Raw genomic sequence first — 22,406 nt, forward strand, 5'->3', positions numbered from 1 at the left:
GGCAATGCTATATTGCCGAAATTTTGATAAAGGCAATGATATATTGCGAAATTGTTGATGAAGGCAATGATGTATTGCCTAAATTGTTGATGAAGACAATGGTATATTGCCGAAATTGTTGATAAAAGGCAATGATATATTGCCGAAATTGTTCATGAAGACAATGATATATTGCCGAAACTGTTCATGAAGACAATGATATATTGCCGAAACTGTTGATAAAGGCAAGGCAGACAAACGTCTGTAAGACTTTCTTTAAGTCACACTTTTACGCTCTATGGTTAAGAAGTCAGTGAGGATGATAATGAACGTAATGGTGGAATGAAAAATATGGGAGGGAACAGAAATACCCCGAGTGCTTGTTCATTATATAAGACTACACACTCTTAGCCTGTGCTTAGCATGTAGTATAGAAATTTAATCTATATAAGTAAAAAATATAACAATGTTTGCCGGATGACTCTTCCATAGATCATTACACCAATTTTGATGATCTTCGGTATATGAAAGGATCATGACTAAATTACGTTTCCTCACATTAGTTTTAGCCACATTGTTCCCTAAAGGGAGAAAATGTCTCTAACAACGACATTGGAATACTAACAAATAGGGGAACATTTAAACGACAAATTGGTTCGTTTTGTTTATTTGAATTGCATAGTAACCAATTTTGTTTTTTTAAAAACACATTTAAACTTTTATTTCTATGATTTTAAAGTCATTGATTACATTATAACCGACTGAAATTACCATTCTCCTTTAAATATGCAATATAATATTATTAATTAAGAAAATAATGATGGTAGGGAGTCTGTGCATATGGATTTAAGCGGAAAGTGTTGTAAAAAAAAAAAAAAATAATAAAGCCATATTGTGTTTGTCGCTATGAAGATACCGTATGTGAAAACTTGAATTTTGATCATGACTAAGTATGAGGTACGATTGACGATATATATATATAAAAAAAAAAAAAGTTGCAAAGCATAAAATTTTTATATTATTCAGTGTAACTTTAAAAAATATATAGATTAATAACATGACTGTGTTAGTACAGGTATGAAGACGTATATACCCGAGAATCGACCATTAAAAATGATGACTTGTCTGGGAAATTGGTTTAGAATAGAAGTGAGATAAGTGGTGCGGTTCCTGTGGGCCAAAAACAATACACCTCCAGACATTTATAGGCAGATCGTAGAAGTGTATGGGCAGGGCTTAATTTCAAAGCAACATGTAGAGAAGTGATGTCGTGCCTTCAAAGAAAGATGGACCAATATTATTAATGCCAAGTCTGGACACAGCAGTAGACCCAGTATTTCAACCACTGACTTTACATTTGGAAAGATTAGAGCACCTTTTCTACAGCCCTGACCTAGCCGCAATGACTCTCAACTTTTCCCTCTTCTAAAGCAAAATATGTCTGGTCATATGATTATATCAAAACCACTGCTTCACGGTGGCTACGAGAACTTGACGCGGACTCCTATGCAAATGGTAGGCCCAGGCCCGTATCCACGGGGGGGCAAGGGGGGCGGCCCCCCCTACACTTTGGCTGGTCCCCATAAAATTTCAAGGTAGGCTTGCAAATGAACTATAATATGGTGATGAAGTATAATATGATTGGGTCGCCCCCCCTAACTTCTACCGGGCTCCCCTAAATTTTTGGGCTGGCTACGGGCCTGGGTAGGCCTATTAGAAATTTTATATGCAGTTGCGATAAGCGGTTGAACAAAAAACCGTGGCTACATCGGGGACTATTATTGAGTGCCCTCTATCATCAGGTGTGTTGATGTTCCAAGTGTGTCTTATACAGAAGCCATAATAGGCTTTGTAACATTTTTTCGATCATCCCTCGTATTATGTTTAATTTTAGAATTATTGGTTCTAATCTTGAGCGATGAGCGAAAGCAGGTAAACACCCATTAAGGTAATTCGTAAAGAATATATGTCGAGTTATTATATACTGTATAATTCATAAGGAAATATAAAAATAAAAAAACAGAAATTAGTTTATCTGGCTCAAAGTGACACTGGGCAAGAGAATAACTCAGCGTTTCCCAACCGGTGTGCCGCGGCACACTGGTGTGCCGTGAATGGGCCGCTTTTGTGTCGCGAGAAATCGAAACAAAATTATTAATTTTATTGGAATCAAATTGCAAAACGTAGGGAATATATATATATTTGTATTTCACATTACTATGAACCTCTACTATGAATCTACAATTTTAAGTTTCATACCAGGTTACTGTTCTGTACATTTCTAATGTTGAAATAAGTATTTGTTATCATTGTTATGACCATTATTGCTTCTTTATTGTTTCAGACTATTTCGTAACTTGAAAATTTAAAATATCATTCAATCCTTTCGACAAATTACTAACATTTGTCTATTAAAAGTAAAAGAGATTTGTTTGTTCATTCGTTATTTCGTGATCTTCCTTTTTAATAAAAGGCTGGATAGAGTTTTTAAAAAGAAAGCGTATTTTTGAAACCTAAGTGAAATATTTCATTGCAATTGTTTTCTATTTTTAAATTAGAATGAAAAATAAGCATAATAATTTACGACGGGGGAAAATCAGTGATAGAGCTTTCTTTTCTCTGAGGAGGAGATCAATAATCACAGAAAAAATACCTCTGTGTTTCATATTTACAAATAATAATATCTAAAAGTGTGCCGCGAGAATTCAAGTAATACCCGAAGTGTGCCGCAAGTTGAAAAAGGTTGGGAAACGCTGGGATAACTGGATCATTATCACTGCACTTTCGTTGAAATGGATATCCTAGAAAGGTAAGAGGGTTTAAAGTACTTTCCACAAACCTGTTTCTCCTATTCGAAGAACGGGCATTTCAGCCAATAAAGTATAAATAAAGAAAAAAATTAATTCGAATACTAGCTTTCCCTTTCTTTCCTAGTTACTGGTTTACCCACAGCAAGCGAATATATATATATATATGAAATATGTTACTTGTACATTTTTATCAATTAACTTAATATTTGATTACGTACTCCATTTATCAATGAGTCATAATCTATCATGTCAAAAAGAAACCGAAAACTCATGTTTTTAAAGTGGAGACATCAGAAATAGATTCTTTTACGAATCTTTGATAAGACAAAGAAACAACCGGAATTCCTGAACGTGAATTAGTTTGTTAGATACTGAATCAGGTGATAAAATCGAAATTGAATTTTCAAGGAAATGACGGCATTGCCACGTCAGATAAGTAATCACAATGGGGAGGAAGATTAGATAAGTATTTTATATTTGTAAAAAAAGATTATGAAAAAAAATATTTGCGAAGATTAAAAATGTGAAATAACACTTGTATTGCTATTTGTTCTTTAAAATCGTATAGGCGTTTCTTTCTTTCTTTCTTTCTTTCTTCTTCTTCTTCTTCATTTTTAGATCTTTTTATCATTTTGAGATTAATGAATTAAACCATCATTTCTCAAATACCAAGAAATAGAAATTAATTAAAAGAAGTACATTTATTTTTAAGGAGTTTGGTTTACTAAAACATCTTTATTACTCTGTCCGCTCGGGAGACAAAAAAAAAAAAAAAAAAAAAAAAAAAAAAAATCTGAAAAATTAAACCGGGTTATTACAAATGATTGACCCGATTTCATAAACTCACTACAGCTTTATTATAGGGCATGTCACAAAACTTTGCAGATGTACTGAAAAGCAGTATTGCCAGACCAGTTAGTTGGAAAAGCACGAGATTCGAAAATAAAAAACAGGAGATAGCAGTACACACATACAGTGGTGGCGTTTGAATGTAAATCCGGAGGGGGATAAAATTTGCCATTATTAAGGGGGCAGTAGTCAAAACAGGCAGTCCAGAATTCATTTCCGGTGAACTACGTTGAGCAAATGAAAGGGAAAAGTTCCGATTTATATTAATATTATTTGATACACACGTGTGTGAAGTAAAACGTAGTGAAAGAGCAAAGTGGAGTGGGAAAATGTCTTTTCATGCATGTAGCGATAACGTAGCTATATGGTACAGTCACACGTGATCGTGGCGTAAGACGATTTCTTGCTGACGATCGTGGAGAAATGATCTAAGCCACTTGTATATCTTAAAGAAAGTCATAAAAACGCTAACCATAATGCATATAAAAGATGACGTACAGTTGTATTCTTTGGATTCATATTATATACAGTAAAGATCTATAACTATATGCTCTACAGAGAAATTTCATCTCTTTATGTGAGGGAACATTGAAAATTCAACATCAATAATAATATATTTCTTCAACTTCTCGAAGTAAGGAAAAAGGAGGAGATTGTTCACTTTTCATTTTCTTTCGCAGTAGATCAGTAGAACGTAGAAAAAGCAGGAGATCTTCTGCAAAATCAGTAGATCTGGCAACACTGCTGAAAAGCTCAATTTGTGTGTGTGTGTGTTGCAGGTTTGGTTCTGATTTCTGCCACGAGAGCGCAGCAGTAAACATTTATTCATGATGGCGACAGGCGCAGAGAAAACGTCTGTTGTGCTCGAGTTTCATTTACACCAGTCTTCCCTAGCAGTACAACGACACTTTCGAAGTTCAACAAAGATCCACCAATTGGCGATGATAAGCACAGTTTACAGCTTCAGGAAGCTTCACTTGTATCTCAATGTTCGTGAATTTCTAAACAGGAGATTAAAACACCGATGAATCGGCAGGGGCGTCATTTAGGTAGGGCAGGAGGGGGCAGGTCTCCCCCCCCAAGAGTTTGAGGAATACATATACTTTAATCGATTGTCTACTAATAGACTATACTAGTACAAAACGTAAAAGTCTTATGCCGGAATTGCTCTTGCCTCCCCCCCCAAAAGCAAAGTCTGAAATGACGTCCTTGTGAATCGGTAGTGGTGGGGATGATGTTAAGCAATTTGTGTCATGGCCTCCATGGTCTTTGGACCTAAAACCCGATGCGATTTTGTTATGCGGGGTTATGTGAAAGATACATTGTTTACGCCTCCTCTACTAACAAACCTAACAGAACTGAGAGCTCGCATATTTCTTTTTTTTTCCCTACAAATTATAGCAAAATTATCAATTTTTTTCTAATTACTTTTCGAAGAGAGTGTAATACAATCATAAACTTTTTTTGTTGCATCATCACCACATCTCTTATGAAAGCTACTCAAAAGTGACTTTTGGGTGCTCTATAACATACATATAGTCCTACCTGTTTAAATATTAGAAGTAAGTGTATACTTCATTTGGATATTGACCTGAGATTATCGCTCAATTACAAGCCCGAACTCTCAAAAACAGGAGCGTCATTTCAGACTTCGCTTGAGGGGGCAAGATCACCACCAACATAAGACTTTCACGTTTTGTATTAGTATATTAATAGACAATCGATTGAAGTATATGTACTTCTCAAACTCTTGGGGGGCAATTGGCCCCTTAAATAATCCCCCTACTCAAGAATAACTTTTTTGTCTCATTTCCCGTCCGGACCCCTTGAACGCTCGCCTCTTCCAGTTAGGTGTTATAACTCCTGCTATCCGAACCATGGACCTGTTCAAATCATTTATAAATCCCATAAAATTACACTTCCTTTGTGCTTACCAATTTTCTTTCCATGGAAATTTTCTCCATGAAATGGAGGGTGTGAGGCAAGAACATGGTAACCAACAATTTTACTATTTCAAGCAATTAGAGCAGCGTTTCCCAACCGGTGTGCCGTGAATGGGCCGCTGGTGTGCCGCGAGGAATCGAAATAAAATTATGAATTTTATAGCAGTCAAAACGTAGGGGAAAATGTATATTTGTATTTCACATTACTATAAACCTCTACTATGAATCTACAAATTTAAGTTTCATACCGGTTACTGTTCTGTACATTTCTAATGTTGAAAAAAGTATGTGTTATCATTGTTATGACCATTATTGCTTCCTTATTATTGCAGACTATTTCGTAACTTTAAAATTTAAAATATCATTCAATCCTTCCGACAAATTACCTATATTTGTGTTTTAAAAGTAAAAGAGATTTGTTTGTTCGTTCCTTATTTAGTGATCTTCCTTCTTTGTAAAAGGTTGGACACAGTTTTTAAAAAAGAAAGCGTATTTTTATAAAACCTGCGTCCAATATTTCATTGCAATTGTTTTCTATTTTTAAATTAGAATGAAAAATAAGCATAATGATTTACCACGGAGAAAACCAGTGATAGAGCTTTCTTTTCTGTAAGAAGGAGATCAATAATTACAGAAAAAAATACCTCTGTGTTTTATATTTACAAATAATAATATCTATAAGTGTGCCGCGAGAATCCAAGTAACACCCGTAGTGTGCAGCAAGTTGAAAAAGGTTGGGAAACGCTGAATTAGAGGTTTTCTGCTGCACAATTCATTTTCAAAGTCGGAAAGCTGATTTTTCACATAACACTATACATGAAGGATTAAACGGACAAGGTTAAACGAAGCGATATGCGTTGCTCGCTATCGGGTGCTGGAAAACGCAGCAACAGGAAAATTGTGGGTTATCATGTTCTTGCCTCACATCCTTCAAATTTGGGAATCCCATGGACGTATATACAAAGAGAATTCACACACACTTCTTTACCTTGTCAATGAACTGTTCAGTGCGCACGATTTCCATTATTTCTTGATAATATGTAATAACGATTGGCAACAGTGTAGTAGGACGCGACAATATGTTGCTCTTGGTTAAACAGAACAACTGCATTTCATGTAGTTAGAGAATGTTTACGCGACTTTTGAAGTCTACGATTTGTAGAACACAACGACAACAGCTTCCACGGCGACAAGCATAATAAAACATTTACTTCCCTTGACTTTGAAGCTGCGGAGGTTTTTGTCGAGACGACATAAAAAAGTTGTGTATATAATGGGTCTAAGATTGAAGAAGTCTAAAGTTTTCTCTCATATTATCATTCTACCAATTAATTCACTTTCGTTAATCACCCATCTCCTTTAGCCTCAAGAGATCATAAGACTGGAAAATTATGTGAAAGAATTCATTTTCCATTCCAATAGTAAAGTTATTTAAGAACTTTTTTCCATAGAAAAGTTTTAATGAAAGAGTCAACAGTGAGAGGATTACCACTTACTCTGAGGAAAGAACGTAGACTGAAAGTATTTGAGAACAAGATCCTGAGACGAATATTCGGACCCAAGAGGAACGGGAATGGGGAATGGCGGAAACTTCATAACGAGGAACTACATAATTTATATGGTCTACCCAACATTGTTAGGGTCGTCAAGTCTAGGAGGCTTAGGTGGGCAGGTCATGTAGCTAGAATGGAAGAAAGTAGAAACGCTTTCAAAGTCTTGACTGGTAGACCCATAGGAAAACGACCATTAGGAAGACCTAGGCGCAGATGGGAGGACAATATTAAGATGGATCTCGCAGAGATTGGAATACAAAGTAGGAACTGGATGCGAACTGGATGCAGTTAGCTAAGGATAGAAGTCAGTGGAGAGCTTTTGTGAACGCGGCGTTGAACCTCCAGGTTCCATAGGCCATAGAGTTAGTTAGTGAGAGGACTAGTGCGCTTCAAAATGAACTTTGCAATGACTTGCAGTGAATTGCTTAATAAAATTAAGAACAATAAGTGCTTTTTAAGAAAGGTTCATTCAAGTGAAAAGTATAAACCTGAATAATGTGCAGTAGTTCTGCCTTTCCTCCTCGTTTTGTAGATGTAGAACTAGTTAGTTTTAAATTTAGTTTTGCTAAAACTGTTTTCTTACATCTGCAGACGAGTCTTGAGAGAAATTGAACAGCTTGAGAAATTAAAACATCAAATTTGATTTAGTGAATAAGAAATTTTGTGACTAAAAATACCTCAGACTGATTTCTGAGATGATAGATATTATTGCACTACAAATCAAAATTCTGTCTTTCTGCATATTAATGTTTATGTACTGTAAGTATAATTCCAATTAGTGTGTAAGAATATTTAAAAAAATGTTATATTACACCTTTGAAACGCATACACTATAAATTTTCATTATGCATGTGTCTTTTTGTAAAGTTGAGAATTTTTCATGAGAATTTTTGATAAAATATTGGCATTAACAACCTCCCGGTTTGGAGTTTCAGAAATCTGGCAAGTCTATCTTAAGTATACCATTAAAATCTTCGCCATTTTTCCTGTACACTTACATACGTGCAAATGATATACTCTAGAATCTAGACTACATATGAGGGGTGTAGTTGCAAAAGTGGCAATCTCCAATTTTTTAAGAAATTGAGTTAGAGATGGGACTTTATTGTTTTAAGTGTCCCCGGCCGAGCGGTGAAGTCGGTTTGGATCAAAACCTACATCCTCCCAGTAAAAACTGAAGGCGAATATCACGTGACGCATCCTTATTAATCGTAGAAACATAGTTTGTACCTCGTTGGTTTCCTTATAATGCAGAGTTTCCAAATGTAGCACTCAAATTTTCCTATTATGTACCAGAAGCGGGAAAATCCCGCCAAAATCGAAAAAAGGTTGTTTTTTGCAGGAGAAAATTGACCTTTTGATCTAAATTTCTCCCCTCAGGGACATTTATAGACATATAGAAGTGGTACCGTTGCAGACCTACTCTCATTTGGAACAAAGCGAGACACAAATCATGATCCTAGGGTAAATAGAAAAGTGCCAGGAACTTTTCCAACGTTTGAATTTATCTTTATTTACACATTTTTAGTCAATGAGTTTAGTAAAGTATCTACAGTATTATCACTATGTATCCTAAAATCATGCATCGTACCTCGTTCTCTTCGGTATGAATCGGCCTTTCGAATTGTATAAAGTGCATATCCCTATCATGCACCTCAGGGGAACAAACTCCCCCAAAAGGGAAATGTTTGTAAAAAAAAATTTCCACGTTCATTTTTAAAACTTGCAATCTCCAATTTTGAAACAGAAATTACAAAATATGAGGGATTTTCTCTGGAGAAAATTTATGTTCAACGCTCTATTATTGCTACGATCTACTATTCCAAAAAATCTGTACGTTAAAATCTTATGGGGTTTACGATATATCAATTAATCGCTCGTCCTGAAAACTTCGACCGAGTGGAGATTGCCACTTTTGCATCTACACCCCTCATATATGTCTGGTGAAATGGTAAACTGCATTTCAGGTCCTAACACGCCAGATACATCACACACTTTTTATATTTCATCCAGTTTCTTGAAAATGTTCCAGAAAACAGAGAAGGAAAATAGTCCTCTATATAATGTAATGCATATCCTCAATTTATCAATAATGAGAACCAGTAGCTTACGCAGGAATTTATTTCGGGAGGGGTCCAAACTCCATATGAGGGTACTTTATATTAAAATTCCTAAAAATTACCCCTAAAATTAGGCTAAATTTACACAAAAGTGGAAATTTCTAAAGGGGGGGCTGGGGTCCAGACCAACAGGACCCACCTCCTGCGTACGTCCCTGATGAGAACTACACATACTTCTGCCACCTTTCAAAAGTCTGTAATATTTCATTTTATGAGGTACTGCGAAAGTATATGTACTTGCGGTATGCACTAAATGATCACGAAGGAAATAAGAGATAAGGAAAATAATGCAATAAACTTTCTTTAAGGAGCTTCTATTACGTTCAATTCGCAATATCCGATAAGTTTTTAGTGTGGCAAGAGAGGGGAAAGCATCTCGCCTCGTTCGTAACACTGATATTCCGAGTCTGTCACTCTTCTATCACGTCTTTGCAGTAATTACATTAGCATTTGGAATCGTTCGAAGAAATTGAGACCAAGGAGAACAATCAAATAGGCTTCATTGTTATCAACTCTATTGTTGACACGTCTTGCATAATTGAGTTCTCCCCCCTCCCACTCATTTGAATAACAGGCGAGAAGTTGATTTTCTAAATGGAAGGCACGCAGAAGATGGTTAGAGAGGAAAAAAAATAGGACAGGTATTTTTCATTGTTATGAAGAGCATTGTTGACAGGCTTCCAAGAATGCAAGACAAGGTAAAAATAAAACTTCCTCAAGTTTGTCATCCCCCTTCCACTATATCGTCGTTACTGTTGGAAGTGTTGCGAAAACGTGTTGACGACTAGAAGATGGGGTTGTGGATTGTCAAGATGCAGGGCGATTATTATTTTTATACTTTCCTCTTATTATTTTCTTTTCCTTGGAGGGGAGAGGGCAGTAAGACGAAAGAAAAATGAATTATGACGCTGTCTGATTGGACTTTGTTTCCACTGCTACCAGCTTCCGTGAAATTGAGTTATATCACAACGGCCACACTATGTGAATCATTATGAATTCTTTTAGTGGCAATTTAATGCGGCACTTTTACCAGAAAGGGAATGGAGAAGGAGAATATTATGTATGACGTTCTTCTGCAGAACGTTTTTTTTTCTGTCTTCTAAGCTAACCCCTCCTCTACACTAACACATATTCACTGCTCAACTCAGCTTTGTTGTTATCGCCCCGTGACCTTATTTGCAAATTGCTTGGCCTACAAAATATCGACCATTATCAAACGAAAAATTTCCTAGCGACTGCGCAACGTCGCACACCGCAACAAGCTGGGGGAGACAGCTTGTCCGCATTTTGGGGTATTCTTCCTCCGATCAATACCCTTGCATGCATGGTGCTTAGCCTGGCTTACTAGCATAGCGTGGCCCACTGCAGAGGACAGAATAGGCGGCAAGAACTCAACTAAAACTGCGCAGTAACTGTCGTACGTCGACCGTCGACCAAAACGAATAGCTTTATTCCTTTTGTTTTACCACCACTAATTTCCAAAATAAAGCCCACTTCGCTCATTCTCTCTTCCACGGGAAGCTAAACGTTTTCATTAATACAACGTCATAAGATATAGTAAAGCTTACAACGCGATATTGTTTCACCAACAGATAATAATAGTTCGATGTTTCCAGCGACGTATTCAATTTTATTAGACCGAAATGGTGAACAAATATTATTTTTGAATTAAATGATGCATATTAATTTACACAAAATTGAAATAGGCTTACATATTTATTATTATTATTATTATTATTATTATTATTATTATTATTATTATTATTATTATTATTATTATTATTATTATTATTATTATTATTATTATTATTATTTTAGTAAAAGTTTATTAGTATCTCTCATGTGTTTGTTCAGGGAAAAGACTCAAGAGCCCCAACCTCCCACTAACTAAATACGAGTATTATTATGTATAAATATTAATATGTATTATTCAAAAGAGTAATTTTCAGTGGCAGGCAAAGGTGATTGTAGTCCTGCGTGGTACCAGGAAAAATGGAAACCTCTCAAGAATGCCCTACCTGCTATTATACAATATTATGATCAAGAAGTTATTAACACGGTCAGAAGTTTCCTAAGTCAGATCCCCCTTCTCCTAGGGTCAGCAATCTTTTGCTTGTTTGGCATAACTTTACACATTTTCCTGTCCTGAACCAGACTTATAATTTCCTTGAACGTGGTCAGTATATTTCAAGAGCGGCCTCTCTATGGACACTTTTCTTTCTGCCGTTCTTTTCATAGCTAATAACTTGATTCTTCCATGTCTCTCTCCAATGCTTCCAATCATCCTATCTCTTGTTTTCGAAATAGTCTTCAGTATACTGTTCTTTTGTTAAGTAATTATATATGCATGCATCACAGTAGCGTCTGGTGGTTCTCAAACCTACTGAAGCAGTTGAATTTTTAATACGTACAGGGTGGTCCGGAAGTGGGCGTACCACCCTTTAGTTTCAACAGTATAGTGTTAATGGACATTCTTACTTGGAGATGCTTAATGAGTGGTTGGTGCCTCAACTGGAAGAAAATGGTATCAAAGACACTGCTGTGATATAGCATGATGGAGCACCAGCGCACCTCGCGATTCAAGTACGCAGTTACCTGAATCAGACGTTTCCTGACCGCTGGATTGGAAGAGGTTGTGCATCTTCACCAGCTCCCTTTGCCTAGCCTCTAAGAAGTCCTGGTCTGGCGACACCAGACAATGCTCTCTGGGGTTTCATAAAGCAACAAGTAAGAAACACTCGATATCGCACAACGCAGGAATTACGAGCAGCTGTAGAACACGCCTTCACTCTCGTGAATCCGGAGTATCTCCGCAAAACATCTGCGAGAACTTGGAGCAGAATTCAACTGTGTTACTACATGGATGGTAATCATACCGATGTCTGTGACTCTTAAGATTCTTAAGGCCTACCGCTCACTGGCAACATTTTGTCGGGCAACTATCTTGTTGCTCTGGCTAAATGCATTGAGTCTTATGGGAGTCCGCTCACTGGGGCGACGGCGACAGAAAAGTTGCCGAGGTGTCGCCAAGCAGGGCGACAGCAGGGCAACAGCTCGGCGACGGAACAGTTGCGCAACATCTAAAAATGCATTGAGTCTTATGGGAGTCCGCTCACTGAGGCGACGGCGACAGAAAAGTTGCCGAGGTACCGCCAAGTAGAAAGATAAAAAATAAATGTTTTCTACAATTTTTTTTTTCACGTAACAGTTCTTTCCATGTGTAGCGCGTGAAAAGAAGTGTTCGCAATGGAAACTAACACATTCTTTGATTAGTGACTAGCATGTCTTTAATTAGTGATAAAGACTATGAAAAATGAATTGAGGAAATAGAGAAATGCCCAGCGTTAAAGAAGAAATATATATAAAGAAGAAATTATTGAAGGAAGTGTGTTTTGCTGTTGTAAGAAACTAGAATGAGCTTTCCAGCCAAGAGAAAACAACACAGATAGGTACACTATGTCCAAAATTATTGTCTATAAATATGTTTTTTGTAGGAATATAATTTGATAACAAATTCGCACGGTATTTCTTATAATGTTAGTATGTTTATAATCAGCAAAGACATGTATGTGGAAAATTTCATGTCAAAAGAGTAAGAACAATAAAACGAATATAAGACTTTCTTGTCCATTTAGCAACATTTTGTTTTACTCATTCTAATTTTCGTATTTATAATTCTTTTCCTATGAAATTTACCACAAATATACATTTCCAGATTATACACATAGAATCAGTATTAAAAGTACCCTTGCAAAATCATTATCAAATTATATTCTTACAAGAAGACAGTTATAGATATGTGACAATCATTTTGGACATGAGTGTACATTAATCGATAATGACATATTGCTGTCATACTACACACTACTACTTTCATTAATTTCCCACAGAGATAAAATTATCATTATCAATTTTCTTTCCATTTCAAATATAAAAAAGAAGAAAAAACTGTACAGTATAAAAGTAGCCGATTTTAAAACGTGAAGAATACGCAGAAAGAACGAAGAAAGCCAATTTTCATTTTATGGCTATACGTAGAACATGTGACAGTACAGTTACGGTACAGTGTTGTCGGATTGCCGCTTTTGGTAGTTTCGTTCTGTTAGTTATTTCCAGTCGTTTTATATTTTCGTTATTCTTGTTATCTTTTGATTCGAATGATTGTTCCCGTTCGTATTATCTTACATAATGCTGTTATTTTTGTCACTCATTGACGCTCAGGGACCTCATTTAGGAAGGCAGGAGGGGCGCAATTGCCCCCCAAGAGTTTGATATATATATATATATATACTCTAATATATTGTCAATTAATATACTAGTATAAAACGTGAAAGTCTTATGTCGGTAGTGGTCTTGTCCCCCTCAAGCGAAGCTTGAAATGACGCCCCTGTTGACGCTACCTTCCAAAATTTGATAGCATTGGTCTAATTAGGATAATTTGCTGGGGAGCCATGGCCCCTTACTTCTAAAAATTGAAAGAACATTTTAAAAGATATTTTTATAATAATGGTATACCTGTATATGTCATCTGAGTCCATCCCCCGTCCTCATTGTTAATCTTCTCAAATTATTTAGTTCCGTATTGTTAGTTTCACTCATGACGTTTTTGAACTTATAGACCTTTAACACGCCCGAAAACCTGTGCACGCTAATTTCGAGTGTAAATTGACTTTAAAAAAAATCATGCAAATTGTAAAGGTGCCCACGATAGGATACATGTTTAATAGACCTTTCGTACTAATTTGAGGACGCTCAATCTACCCAATTTTGAGATTATTTTTCTCGAGACCCCAGAGAGGGACATGCTAAGGAAATAGTTCTATTGGATTGAGCGTCTTGAAATTAGTAGAAAAGGAGGACTTTGAAATTTATCCAAGCAGATCTTATTTCATTTATTTAAATTTATTTATTTAACCATTGGAATGGGCTATAGTTATTTTAAATGCCCGAAACCAGCGATTATATGAACTGTTCCCGTTGCCGATTATGTAAATTGTGATATCAAATGCTCGGCAACTTTTTTGTTGCCGTCGCCAGTGAGCGAGGGTATGGCAACAAAACTGTTTTGTCTCCGTAAAGTTGCTGACTGCAGGCGACAGCGACGAGATAGTTGCGCAACTATTTTGTCGCCAGTGAGCGGTAGGCCTAAGACTTCAAGGTAACTGTGTACAGCCATTCTACCATTACTAACACTATACTGTTGAAACTAAAGAGGGGTAACCCCACTTCCGGACGACCCTGTTCTATTAATAAATCGCAAAATCATAGAAATGCAATACACTTTTGATCATAATGTATTACCGAAGTGAGCTACTTTAGTGAAAACAAACATAGCCTATCACTGTATTTCCTTCAAGACAGAACCGTTTTCTTTCGCTGTTACATACATTAGTAAACGTTCAGTGATAAATGTCCCTCGCTCAAAAGCATAACATATCCGCGTTAGGTGAATTTTAGGCTGACAATAATACAAAACAATCTACTCCGGATTACACATCACATTACTGAAGGTAGGGAGTGATGACAGAATTGTCGACAAAGATACCTGTGTACTTTGACGTTATATTGCATCTAGAAATGAAACACTTTAATGAAATTTCGAGGAGCAAAACCCCATTTTTCGTTTCGGAAATAAGATCAGTAACAAAAACACGGCAGTACCCTCTTTTCTGTTCTTCCTTGGCTGCAGTTTCTTCAAGTTCTGGTAAGAAGTTAATGAATAACGCAGTGGTGCCCACCCCCCCTCATGTTTATGACGCACCCCCCTCAACTGTCTATCCGTAGGTGTTCTTCCATGAAAAAAAATCTTTTCGATTAATTTTTACACCCTCTCAAACATAGTTATATAGATTTTTAACCCCCCCAAATATTTCAATGACGCAGTTTGCGTCATAGCCCCCCCTTGTGGGCACCCCTGAATAAGGGATCTAGTTGTTACGTATCATTGGTGCAGGAATGTTCTTTTTGCTAAGCTCTCTTGCTTTTCATGCAAAATGGAGAAAGAAAAGTAGTGTTTGGTTTAAAACTTTTAGAAAAGTAGGAAAATGAACTAGATTCGAATAACGTTTGGCTACAATATCAGTTAGGAAATAAACATTTATGATGAAATTTATTGTCGACGATTTACTTCGAAGACTTCCTAATTCCGATTCCCCGTTTTGTGATCGGTTTACAGATCCATCACTTAGTGGTAAACTAAATATGGACGAATTAAAAAGTGATATTATTTATTCTTTGTGTTGTTTTTCGTTATTACATTGTTTGTGATACGCAAAAAAATGTTAATTTTTATATTTTCATATCCACATAAAATAAAACTATATTTCTACTAATAATAATTTCCTATACTACCGAAAATATGATACAAAAATTAAAAATTGTTACGTAAATTTGAATTTGATTAGCGATTTACAACAACCAAAATGTAAGAAAACAATTCCCAGAATTGTAATTTTGATGATGTAATACAGTACAGTCCTTAGATTGCCTAAGTATGCAAGTGAACAAGTCACAACAGATGCATAGAATTGATGCAATCACAATGAATCTTATACAGCACAGTCCTTAGATTGCCTAAGTATGCAAGTGAACAGGTCACAACAGATGCATAGAATTGATGCAATCACAATGAATCTTATACAGTACAGTCCTTAGATTGCCTAAGTATGCAAGTGAACAAGTCACAACAGATGCATAGAATTGATGCAATCACAATGAATCTTATACAGCACAGTCCTTAGATTGCCTAAGTATGCAAGTGAACAGGTCACAACAGATGCATAGAATTGATGCAATCACAATGTATCTTATACAGTACAGTCCTTAGATTGCCTAAGTATGCAAGCGAACAGGTTACAACAGATGCATAGAATTGATGCAAACACAATGAATCTTATACAGTACAGTCCTTAGATTGCCTAAGTATGCAAGTGAACAGGTCACAACAGGTAGTGTCTGAGTAGTGTACACTACGGAGTCACAGTTTGAGCAACGTCCAAAACATCAAGTGCAAATTGAGAGGATATCTGCTTTAGAGACTTTGACAGCCTTAGAAACAGTTTAGCACCATCGGACGTTTGACTCTTCCCGAAACTGAAAATGAGCTTCAAAGGTGGGCTAAAAATGGGATCAAAACCAGCGAGACGGCAGCTTAAGTCCGAGAGGACTTTCATCAGCGTTTCCAGTAATAACAGAAAGTGGTAGGGTACGTGTGTCTGTTCCGAAGATGCCTACTTTAAATATGATTAAGTAACCATGTGCTTATATTTTGGTAATTAAGAGCAACAACAAAATCCCGGGAATTTTTTGACTGTCCTTCGTATTTATATATACAATGGTGCTATTCAGCCGGACATAACAGACTCAGACATAACAGTAAATTTTACCCAGTTATACTCAAGAATTTTAGTTTAACTGCCTTTGTTTTTAGAAATTCTTAAAGCTACATGGTTAAACATATGATCTTTCAGAACAAGGTATAAGCGTTTATTTCTTAATTTCAAATGCTTAGATGTCAAAAGTGAGAACTGGGATCACATTAATGTAGTGCTGAAGGTTATTTATATTTGAAAGGCATACATATAATTATCACAATTGTCGATCCATTTGTTGGATTAAGATCTTCCTAATACTTTTTGACCTTTAATAATCTTAGATAATTATTTTCCAAGATATTCACAGTGCTATGTATTTTCATCACAGCACCTTGTATTAGGATGCTGGGTGGGTCTCTACTTGTCACTTGTATCCGCAAAAATTGCTTCTCTATCTTGCATGGTCTGTCTCCTAAGAGAGTTGTCTATCTATGTTGCGTCATTCTCTGTTAAATGTACAAAATACTAAATTGAAATATTGCTGCAGAGAGTCAATTCGAAACTTAATATGTATGATGGAACAATGTATTTGTCAATAAAGGTATATCTATATATCATTATCATAAGTTCTTATTTTCCGAATCGCTATGAAAAATCTCGAGATCTAGAGATAAACTTATAGGCTTGTAACGTTGAACTCACCTGAACCAATTCCAGGCCGAAAGCCAGCGAGATGCAGTGCGTTTCAGGTGCTTCTTTTAAACACGCATTTTTTTTTCAAATCTCATCCCAGATGTGATGTTCGTCCTACACCATATATCTCTATAGAAGTGTTTCACTCTTAGAAAACAAAATAGAAATATTGAACTAAAGCGCGACTCACTACGTGATTGGTTCGGCCACATCCCTTTTATTCTGTCTCCTTATTTTGTTCATTCACGCAATATGAGTGTTTCTGTGTAGCGATAAATAAAATGGGATCATGGTTCATCTGAAACGTTTGAAGCAAAAATAAATTGGAACTCAATTAGATTGGGTCTGAGAAAACAAAGGGCTTACTGAAGCAGTGCTTCACTTGCTTCGGTTGAATGCATACTACTGCTGGATCATATAAAAATTATTTAATATTCATACTGTATAAACTAATAATAAATGCTCAAAGACATTTAATATGGAACTTAACATAACTTTCTATTGAACAAGATGAAAATAATTTATTTGAGTTAATTGTTACAAAACGTTTGGTAACAATATGTTACCAATTGTACTTTGTTCTGTGATTAATAAATATTGCCTTGTATTATCTGACAATACTTTCACTAATGATACCAACACTGATATTGAAAACTAGATTAGTTGTTAAAATCATAAAATGTTAGCGGAGCATTGAACAAAAACGACGAAAAGCAGCTAGAGGTTTTCGAATTGTAGATGTGAATGTGGATAAAAATTGAGAAAAAGAAATGAAATCGCAAAACGAATGAGGAAGTATTAGGAATAGTAGGGGCTTGAAGTAATTAAGAACAAATTAAAAAAAAAACTGTTTAGAACATAATTTGAGAAGATATTGCGTGCAATGGAACATGATAGAAGGGAAATACGGTAAAGCGAGAAATTGGATAGTATTAAAGCGGACGATTCTTGCGTCAAGACATAATGATTCCCTGGGGACTATAATGTGTTGCAGGTTCTCAATTTTCTGAAAGTGACTTTCCAGTAATTAAAGAATTGTTATATGATGATGATGGATATTTATCTGAGTTTTCAACCTGAAGGCAGATTTGAGCCCATTTACCTAGACGCAGATTGCTAAGCCAACAGTTCGTGACCAATTTGTTTCCTCTTTGGTCTTTTCCCCCTCCCCATCTCATCTGTTGATAGAGAGTGAATATCTTACTTTTTTACCAAGCTAATAATTAATCCGTTTAAGAAATAATAAGTTAAAAAATATTTATAATTAAATCAATTAAAGTTTTCAGGAGTTAATTTTTTAACAATTAAAAAGTTAATTGTTAACTTTCTTCAAAAATAGGCTTATTTCAAAAGATGGCCATAATTCATGCAGCTTTAAGGTTCAATATAATTGAAGGTGACTACAGGTACCCGTTTGGCATGATAAAACAGTGATATATAGTTGTCACCATATTCTAACAATGTGTTATAAAAGAACTAATCTATATATTAAAATGCTAGGATTATTAGGTTTACACGTATATTTGTGGTCAAGAAAAGTTTATTCTTGTGGACGTTTTTATGTTTCTGGCCAATTCTTTTGATAATAATATCTCGGAAACCACAAGCTCTACACAGATGCCGTTTTCGCTGGTCGATTGCAAATTTTGTAAAGGTTGTTCAGTTCTAATTGAATATTTCTTTTAATGGCCATTATTTCTTTATTACATTTTTTTCAGAGTACACTGGAAGTATTGACATTTTAAAATGGAAAGCATTATATTCTACGAATTATACATTCCAACACCACACATTTGTATACGACGTTAGTATATCTCTCCGGCGTTTGTTTCATGCCCAAATGATAATGAAAAACGAAGGGTTGCCATGTCTCTAGTCTAAGATGAATCTTTATTATTTGGAGTATTTTGCTCAATGAACACCATATATCACTGATATCATACGTAATTAGTGTGTGTGTAATGCATTTGCTTATTACATACTGCATGCACGAAGAAAGAAAACACTGATCATACATGAATTAGAAACCCCTATCGGAAGTAGGCTCAAATCTTGCAAACAGCGAGATATTGACAAAATAATCGAAAAACTCTCCCCTTTATAGTAACCTGTCTGTAAAAGGACATGCACAGATGTTATGAGGAATAACAAGGAGATTCATGCTCATACGTGAATGACGCGCTGTGTAGAGAGCGTAGGTTCAGCTAGTAGGTATATAAAAAGTTTTTTTTTTTTTTAAATGATAATTTTCATTGATAACTTATATTTAAATTTTATGACATTTTAAGTTCCTTTTAAATAATTAAAAGTTTTATTTCTAAACAATAACTTCACATAATAATAAAAAATTAATTTTCCCATGCACTTAAGTTTATCCATTAAGTTATGAAGTAACTTTCACAAATAAAGACAATTCTCATTGCGTAGTAGCGAAAATTATCATTTTGAATTTTAATAGTAACGGATTAACTTCGGCGTTACTTTTAACCATTATTTTTTCTGATATTACTAATTTACGCAAATTTTCTTTTCCTTTTCGTAGTCTTAATATTTAATTTAAATTCGTTAGATTTTTCATTATTTTTTTCCAATTGTTTATCACATATGAACTACCCCCTTCTTAAATCCCTTTTTCCGTTATTTTAAACTGTGTCATAGCATCACAAATTTATTGAAAATGACATCTCTTCAATCGTCCACAGGTACAGGAAACCAATAAATCGAAAATACTTATAGTTTCGACATCAGAAGAATAACAAATTACAGAGATCGCACACGTTCCTTTGCGTGCGTAACCAAGGACAGATCTACGTGTATTATACGATGAGATACGATGAACCTAAAGCTGTAACATGCAAAGCCAAAGTAAAGTACCTTCCACATCATGGTACGAAATAGATTCCCTCACCGATGTGCAATTGCTTTGTGGTCTTTAGGGCAATATGCCAAATGAATACTTTGTTGTTTTACTCTTTCGGCGACATTATATACTAACTTACTGACCCGTTCTCTTTAACACATGAAGCATGGTATGTGTTGCGTGACTGGTAAATAGACATTTTTTGATTGATGGCCTAGAATATCATTATGTTGACAGGAAAGGTTAGAGATACACAGTTTTTGGCGTTGTTTGGATCAGGTAATGTTTAGTCTTATAAAATACAACGCTGTTATCTTCTGTATGGCGTGTTCCCTTAGCAACAAACAAGATGAAGGCAGTAAAATCACTCTTTATTATATCTTTCAAAGATCAGGATTCTTAATTCAGAAGTGCTTTATGTCAGAAGAACATTAATTAACGTATGCTAGCGTCTATCCATCGTATATACAAGAGTCAATTCACTGACTTACAGCCATATGCCTCAACGAAGTTCAACTGTTGAATGAGGTTCAACATTAAATCTCGATTCACCTCCGGTGCTTGGGGTCCCTGGTTCGATCCCAGCTCGCGCCGTGTGGACTTTGTGGTGGACAAACACAGAGCTTGTGGGTTTTCTCGGGTTCTCCCGTTTCCTCCCACTTTCTTCATTCCACCATTTCATTCATTTCTCATAATTACTGTCTCCTTTAGTCTAACCGGCATAATCGTGGGACGTAAAACTCAAAGATTTCATTTCATTTCATTAAATCTCGATCAAGTGGGGTGGGGAATGAACTAGGTTTAATCATGAACGGGTGATTTTCGGAGTTCAACCTTTGTTGGTCTTGGTTAGTCTACAGTACTGAACCAAAGGTACTAAACTTAGATTTTGAGCAGTGCAACAAAATTCCTTAAACTACATTCCAGTTAGAAAGTTCAATTTTGAACCCGTTTGTATGAATGCTCATTTGAACTTTGATGCTGCATACGGCCATTAATTATCACCAGATTTCCGAAACTATTAGGCAAAGAACTTTGAGATTTTGTATAAATATTCCCCTTCCATTAAACGCAAGAAGGAGCACAGTGGTAAAAGTGCTTACTTCTGGTGATTGGGGTCTCTGGTTTGAGCCTCGGTTAAGAAGGTTTGTGATGTACAATATCGTGTCCGTGGGTTTTCTTGACATACTCCTGTTTCCTTCCACATTCTCATTCCATAAATTCTTCCACCGTCATTCACTCGTCTTAATCATCTGTCTCCCGTAGCCTAAAAGGGCATAATCATGGGCAGTAGCGGGTCTAGAAGGTAAAAACTAGGGGGACAACCTGAACCCAGACAACGATAGATATATTATGAGCTTACTATAAACTTAAATAAATATATATATATAGCAAATTATTTCTGTCACTCCAAAAATTGGGGGCCCTGGGCTAGATCCGCCGCTGATCCTGGGACTTTAAACTAAAAGATATCGTTTCATTTCATTTCCATTACATGATAATATGCGTTGGGAAACATTCTTTTTTTGGAAAAAAATGGATAAAATAATCTGTGCTTAAATGAATTTTTAAAAAACAAACTATTAAAATGTTTTCTTGTTAAAATAACTTGGCCTAAAAAACAAAATTAACAAATAAACAAAACCTCTTAATTTTTTAAAGCGTAATAAAGTTGGAAATATAAGGAGGATCCAGACTGGCGAAGTGGTGGAACGGAAGCAGCCATAACAAGTAAAAGAGTTAATCAGCCATGTGGGTGAGAGGACTCCACACACTCATATAAGATCATTTCCTATTTATAAAACTTAGCTCAAAAAAACTCTAAGCAAAAAAAAGTTAGGTCTCCTTGCAAAATCAGTTTGATAACCAAAATCTATATTTTGTTAATGTTCTCTCATTTTTTATATATCAATAATTCATTGTGTGTAAATAAAATTAAAAACTAAATATTTTTTTACTAAATTAAATTATTTTACTAACGTCCATAAAAAAATTAAAACAAATTCCCAATAATTATATAACAACGTAAAATACTGTCTACCAATACCTCAAAAAATTTATACTATCATTTTTATTAATCATGGCTCCCCGGCGGGGAATCGAACCCCGGTCTCCCGCGTGACAGAAAGAAATCTCTTTCCCAACACATTCCCCCACTGAAATAGTATATGATTTAAATAACACCGTTTAGTGTGTGTCTGTCTTATTCATTATTTTCCCCAAAAAATCTGTTTCCCAACACAAATAATACTTGTAGAATTACTTTAAACAAGTTGTTCTTTTTTC

This window comes from Thermobia domestica, chromosome 5, assembly GCF_964235325.1.
Source record: "Thermobia domestica chromosome 5, izTheDome1.hap1.1, whole genome shotgun sequence".
Lineage (NCBI taxonomy): Eukaryota > Metazoa > Arthropoda > Insecta > Zygentoma > Lepismatidae > Thermobia > Thermobia domestica.